Here is a 7,005-nt window from a genome sequence, read left to right on the forward strand (position 1 = left end):
TGGAGATGCCGGGGATCGAACCCGGGGCCTCATACATGCGAAGCATGCGCTCTACCACTGAGCTACATCCCCTACTGAAGGTCAGTTACCGGGCAGCAGTCCTGTCCCTTTAAAATCGCAAAGCGTTGTGCACAATTTTGGGTTTTTTTGTTTCCAACTAGAGAGTAGCCGTCATTGAAGGCGAATTACACCTAAAGCCTCTTTCGGATTATACCCAAGTAGCCCCCTTCCGAGACCCGCCGACAACATCCAACTCGTATTGTTACTGAGAACAGAGCCCAATATTAGTAGCTTCAGCACAATTATTCTTATTTTAGTAGTTTCAGCACAATTGTTTTCTCTCCCGTCAGTCAAATCGAACCCCCGGTGGAAAGAACTGAGGGATTTTTCAGGACCCTTTGAAAAATGGTCTACGAGCCAAAACAAAGGCTCATGGAAAATGCGACCCAATTTTTTTGCAGCAGAGTAAGTTGAATAGTCAAATGAATCTTTGGAGCTGCGTCTTCCAACTTGATCCCGCTTGGAGGAGAAAAAAAAAAGAAAATTGTCCAGATAGATGAAATTGCGAAAATCCTGCCCTAATATTTGTCCCCAGAGGCAACGGCTTGTCCCACAGAGACCTTCTAGCCCACCTGACCACAGATAACCGGAGTGGTTATCTGTGAACTTTGGCTTCATGAAGAATCTTAGATTTAAAGAAGCCCGCATTCCTTTGTTTCCCCCTTTCCTTTATCCAGTGGCCAGCTTCTCGTTCCGCAGGCTACTTTACGCCGTGGAAGAATGAACCTGGACAAGACCTCCTAAACCAGCATCCGGGTCCGGAGCGCTTCTGCACCCGCAGCCTCGCTGCACTACTACAATCTACTGAAAGGGCTTTTCTGACCCCAGACCCAGCTGCAGTGATTTTTGTCTCTCACTTCAGAAGTCATACAGCAGAGAACAGAAACTCTTCAAAAGTGAAAATGGTAACACCAAAGGCACGATTCATGATGATAAATTGGACTTCATTAAAATTAAAAATTACTGCTGCTCTGCGAAAGACACTCTTAAGCCATGGACTGGGAGAAAATATTTGCAAAACACGTATCTGATAAAGGGATGGTATCTAAAATATACAAAGAACTCTTAAAACTCAACAAGAAAATGAAAAGCCGATTATAAATCAGGTAACGTATCTGAACAGATAAGTCATCAAAGAAGAAACACAGATGACAGATAACCATACAAAATGAGGCTCCACATCGTACATCATCGGGGAATTGTAAATTAAAGCAACAATGAGATACTACTACACACCTATTGGAATAGCCAAAATTCAGAACACTGACAACACCAAATGCTAGGGAGTTGTACAAACCCTACTCCATTATTTTCCCTCAGATATTTACCTTCCCACAGTTTTCTGCCTTCAAAAGCCTTTAAAACCTTTTCCCTTTATCTCATCACTTCTCTACAAATTTATTTTTCTTTCCTAAGACACTATATAAGCTCAGGGCTAACTACCCCTTTGAGTCATTTATCATTGAATCCTCCCATGTGTATGCATGATGCATGCATTAATAAACTTCTGTTTCTCTCTTGTTAATCTGGTTTTTGTCGGTTTAATTTGCACAGTTCCAATCAACGAAGCTAAGATGGGTAGAGGAAAAGATGTTTTTTCCTCTCCCCTACACTACTTTATCATCCTAAATCCCAGATTGAGAATATTGAAGAGCCAACAGCCAACCAATGAGGGAAAATATACAATGTACCTTTATTGTTTAAGCCATTGAGATTTTGTGGATGTTTTCTTTTACATCATGATCAAGCCTATGCTGAGTGACACGGGGAAATTATTACTTTTGTTATATGAATAGCAATTCTATTTTCCCAGTCTGAATTTTTCATTGACTTTGCTTGCGGATTTTTACTTTGTTTTACAGGAGGCTTTGTTTTGTTCTGTTTTACTCTGTTATTATTCAAATAACATATTTATTGCAGAAAATTTGGAAAGTAAGAAAAGGATAAAACTACTAAACACACTCTACCTATACTCTTACCACTCTTTCAGAAGCTCTCTTGTAATCAAATTTGTCAAAATTTTCCTTTAAATAATTTTGGAGTTTTGAATCACAACTGATTCAATAGCCTTCCCCACTCCAAAGTTATTGAAAATTTCACATGTGTTTTTGAAGTACTACTAAGTTTTGTTTTCATAAATCTCAAACACCATTTAGAATTCATCCTGCTGTGAGTTGTGGGATATGGAGTCAAAACTTTTTTTCCAGGTAACTACCCAGCTTTTGCCACACCAATTATTAAATAGTCCATTTTTATCCATAATGGGGGATTATAACCCATTGTGCTCAGTAATTACCATCAGAAATAAAGTATGGATACATAATATTTGAATTGTGCAATTTATCTAACAGACACACATGGAACTCCTGATGAGAACAGAGTTCCCTCATAATCAAAATAACATTATACCAATTAGAAGACTCTAAAGTCCAACTAATATTCTTTGTTTTACTCTCTTCCCTCCTTTTTTTCCCTGAAAGATATTGTAACTCTCTTTCTTTTCAAATGTGTATCTGAATTTCCTTTCAGATGTAAATTTTACCTTGTTTATGAGAAAGTCCGTTGTTGAAAATATGTATATCTGAATCTCTTTTCAAATATATATTTTATCTTTTTACTGTGACACACTGTTTTCAAAGCATATATGTACTTAAATAGCTTTTTAAAAGTATATATCAACCTTTTGAAGTTGACTTTCTTGTGAACAGAAGGATCTCTCTCCCCAGTGGCTCCCAAAGTAATTTCTTGAAAACTGAGGGATTCAGAGTCTTGTGGAAATGTGACCACTTACTTAGAAATTTTAAATATGGCTTTCTGTATACAGAAAGTAATGGGGGGACTATCCACTGGCAGAAATATCCAATGGCATGTTCCCTCTCAAGTCTTAACATGCATTTTTATGAGTGAATGATTTGGGTAGAAGACAATCTCTGTCATTCACAGGAAAACAGATATTAGTCTTTAGGTATAGGAAAGATAAAGGATGGTAAAAGGATATTAAATATTAGCACTTTATCAGAAAGAATTCAGGTAACCTTACATAGTGGCAATTTACCAGTATTTGCACATAGCCGCTCCTGGACTGTAGTCCTCAATAAGTTCCCAAATAAAACTGAAACTCATAGCTCCCGCATTGTGCATTTTTATTTCAGTTGACACATGTCGACTGGAAAAAACAAAACAAAACCAAAAAAACACAATGTGAGAGTTGTGAGTTAAGTTTTATTTGGGGCAAAGTGAGGACTATAGCCCAGGAGACAGTGTCTCAGATAGCTCTGAGGAACGGCGCCGAAGACGTAGGGGGGAAGGTCAGTATTATATAAGACTTTGGTGAAGGGGGTACGTGCAGTTAAGCACACATTTTGGCAGAGGCTTGCTGCTAGTCAGGAGGAGCAGATGTCACCGTTAATGATTTTAGTGCTTTTCTAGATATGACAAGATGTAAGAATTTGGGCTCATAAAATCTCCTGAAAATATCTAACTATTTGAAGGCCTGTTGTGCCAGTTTTTCCCAGAGCACAGAGTGCCTCACTTCTGATCTCCACTCCTAACTCCTTTCAGGGTGTGTTGAAGGTCAGTGGCTGCAGTGGCTAGTGATTTAATCCTTGTAGAGATAGATGGCAAGTGCCAATTTTTAGTTGGCACACCTCACAAATATGAGTGAAATTTTGCATATAGATTTTGAGTTGAGTTACAAAACTGCTCTAATTTGCACATCTATATATTTTCTTCTGTTTATTCAAATGCATTAATCCTTAGAACTCTGCTGTCCAATATGGTAGCCACTAGCACATGTGATTCTTGAGTACTTGAAATATGACCAGTCCAACTTGAGATGTACTGTAACTGTAAAGTACACAGCAGATTTCAAAGACTTAGTAAGAAAAAAAAAAGAATGTAAATTATCTAGGTAATATGCCTTTATATGGATTATTTACTGAGATGATAATATTTTAGATATAGTGAATTAAATAAAATATGTTATTAACTTCACTTGTTTCTTTTTACTTTTTTCAATGTGACTACTAGAATATTTAAAATTATATATGTGGTTGGCATTTGTGGCTCATATTATATTGGGCAGTGTTTCCCAATTTACCGTGCTTTTGCTTATATCAGGAATGTACAAGACCCCACTTGGAATCCAGTTTGCTTCTGTCACAATGTAATGATTTACCAGGGACAATGGACATGATCCTAGTTGTGCTTTACACCAAGACGCAGAGGCAAATTAAAGCCAGCCCCATTTCCCCACCCCACACATTTCTCTCCCTCATTGAGACCTGTCACTTTTCTGTTTCCTATTCTTTATTCTGGCAGTCAGATGAATCTATTGGACAAACTGAGAGACAAGTTCTTCCCGACAAATGGGGTCCTTCCAAGTTCAAATTCTACTTCATGGGATTTCTGTGAACATGAACAAAACTCTCATATGGTCAGAAGCGGGCAAAAAGGAGATGAGATACCTATCACCTCACCTAGATTTCTAAGCATTTCCCAGGATTTCTAAGGAAGTTCAAGGAACATTATACTATGTGGAGTCCAAGATCAGTCTAGCTTAATACACCTTTTTCCCGGGAATACCGTTAATGAGTTCCCAATCTTCAAATCACAATAAGCCCTTTTACATTCTCGCTCTACATACTGTCTCTCTTTTCCATAATAATAAAACCCCTACCAATCACAGATTGCTGCAGAGTTGCCATCTTAGGGATCACTGTGGTTGCCAAATATCTCCATCTTAAATTTGCAGGCATCTTAATCATGTTCAAACCCAAGCTACTACTCGTTCCAAGCTCGATCTAACAACCACAAAGCAAAAACACAACAGACTGCCAACATTCAGAAGGGGATTCATTATTCTCCGCACACATTCCAAGATCAGAACCCCCATCCCCACCCCCACCCCCTTTTCCTGTTTACTTGGGCGAAGGTATCAAACATTTAAGATTAATCCGCTTGCCTCTGGCAGTTCATAGCCCAGAGCAGGAACACTTTTTTTTGGATATTAGGAAAGAAAAGCTCATATTCGCCCGAACAGGGACTTGAACCCTGGACCCTCAGATTAAAAGTCTGATGCTCTACCGACTGAGCTACCCGGGCCCGCCAACATAAGGTTCTCTCACGGCCTAGTAAAGGTAAGTTCGTTAGGTTGGTTTCAATTTTGAGTTCTCAAAGCGTAAAAACAAGTCGCCGGCCCAAGTACCTCACACACTCAAGCCAAAAGCAGCCGGCGGATCTCACTTCTGCACTAACTTGCTGCCACCACAACAGGCAACAGGTTTGAAACAATTTGACTTCCCTCAAAAATCCAACGCTCTGAGGAGCTACCTCAGCTATGGAAAGAGCCCCACGATGCTCTCAAAAGCCAACAGTTTGGGTAAAAATGAGTGGGATCTTCTTGTGGGACAAAAGTTTGTTGCTCACTTCCCTAAAACCACGGAAAGCCAACATTTTCTTATACCTATAGGATGCAAAGAAGAGAGGTGGAGCTTGGACACGTCCTTCCTACCCATCTACCCAAATCCTATTCATGTTCAGAGATCCATATTCAAGCCCTCTTCTCCCTACTTTGCTAACTCCAACCTCGCCTCCTCCCTCTTCCCATTCACGCACTGCTTCGCCTTTCCGCTCTGGTCCACTCTGCCACCTCCTGCGTGAGATCTTCCCAATAACTCAGTCCACTCCATCCAGGTTCCGGGTTTTGACACTCCAGTCAGGGTTTCCCAAACCTGCCAGATTTTGAGTCTGCGGAGCTTTCTAATAGTATAAATTACTGTCCGGCCTCTTCTAAAATATGCTTTCGGACTTCATCCAAAATTCATATCTGGGTTACCTGTCGGACAAAATAGGCGGGAAGTGTTTTTGCGCCTGAGTGCCTGAGGTGTGAGATGCTCTCTAGGCATACAAAGTGCTAGTTCCTTTCCCAGCCCACACATTTCCCTGCTCTCTCACATTCCGGAGAGAATTCCGTCCGAAAGAGGTTGTTGTATTCTGTTTCTTCCTCCCTCTTCCCTCCTCCTTCTGTCTTTCAAAACAGAACCTCAATAAGGAAAGCAGTTGCCGGGTCCCAACCGTGTTGCTGCCCTAGGTTTGCTAGACACACTCTGTCGCTCTGCATTTCTTGGTAGGTTTTGTGAATTCTTTCCGCTCTGCCATCTCTTCCCTTCCGGAAGGACCTAAATCCCCCTCTATCCGCCCTGTCTCTACCCGCCTCCCGCAATACTTAACGTTGAGGATTTCCCTGGTGGCGCAGTGGTTAAGAATCCGCCTGCCAAACCTGGTGACAAGGGTTCGAGCCCTGGTCCGGAAAGATCCCATATGCTGCGGAGCAACTAAGCCCGAGCGCCCCAATTAGCCTGCGCTCTAAAGCCCGCGAGCCACAACTACGGAACCCACGTGCTACAAATACTGAAGCCCAACAAATAAAATACTTAACTTTTCTTCTTTGTATTCTTCTGCGTTACCTCTGTGGTCTTTTAGGCAGCTTTGGATGCAGAGGAGGATGAAGTTGGGGGAAAGGAGGAATTTGAAGACAAGAAAAATGCCCCATTCTTGGGACTTTCCTTGGTGATGGAATGGAAATGCCTTCCTGAGAGCTAGCTGTGGAGCAGACTTTGAAGCAAGCTGAGAGAAGTAGGGAAGATACCCGAAGCAGAAACAAAGAGCCGCAAGGTCCGAAATCAATCTAAAGCCAGCCATTCTTTTGTTTTCCTGCAATGTATACCAATGACTCCTAATTCTCCAATTCCAATGGGTCTTTTTCAGTCCGTGTGCTACTCTCATCTCAGGGGCCTTCTCTTCCATAGCCAAGTGAAAATCCAGGTCTCTAGATGCAAGCTATCTGCTGAATTATAGACTCAGGTATGACCTTACTTACCAGACATCTTCATCATCATGAAGTTGCTTCCTACACATTTCAAATTCATCTCATGTTCAAACAGT

General features: G+C 41.0%; 2 non-coding genes across 2 annotated transcripts; both read right to left on the reverse strand.

The window, feature by feature from the left end:
* On the reverse strand, positions 1–72 carry TRNAA-CGC (transfer RNA alanine (anticodon CGC)). Its single transcript has one exon. It is a non-coding gene; the product is annotated as a tRNA-Ala (tRNA).
* A 5,018-nt stretch (positions 73–5,090) lies between these two features.
* On the reverse strand, positions 5,091–5,163 carry TRNAK-UUU (transfer RNA lysine (anticodon UUU)). Its single transcript has one exon. It is a non-coding gene; the product is annotated as a tRNA-Lys (tRNA).
* Between the last annotated feature and the right edge of the window lie 1,842 nt (positions 5,164–7,005).

The sequence above is a fragment of the Eubalaena glacialis genome, chromosome 7, assembly GCF_028564815.1.
Source record: "Eubalaena glacialis isolate mEubGla1 chromosome 7, mEubGla1.1.hap2.+ XY, whole genome shotgun sequence".
NCBI lineage: Eukaryota > Metazoa > Chordata > Mammalia > Artiodactyla > Balaenidae > Eubalaena > Eubalaena glacialis.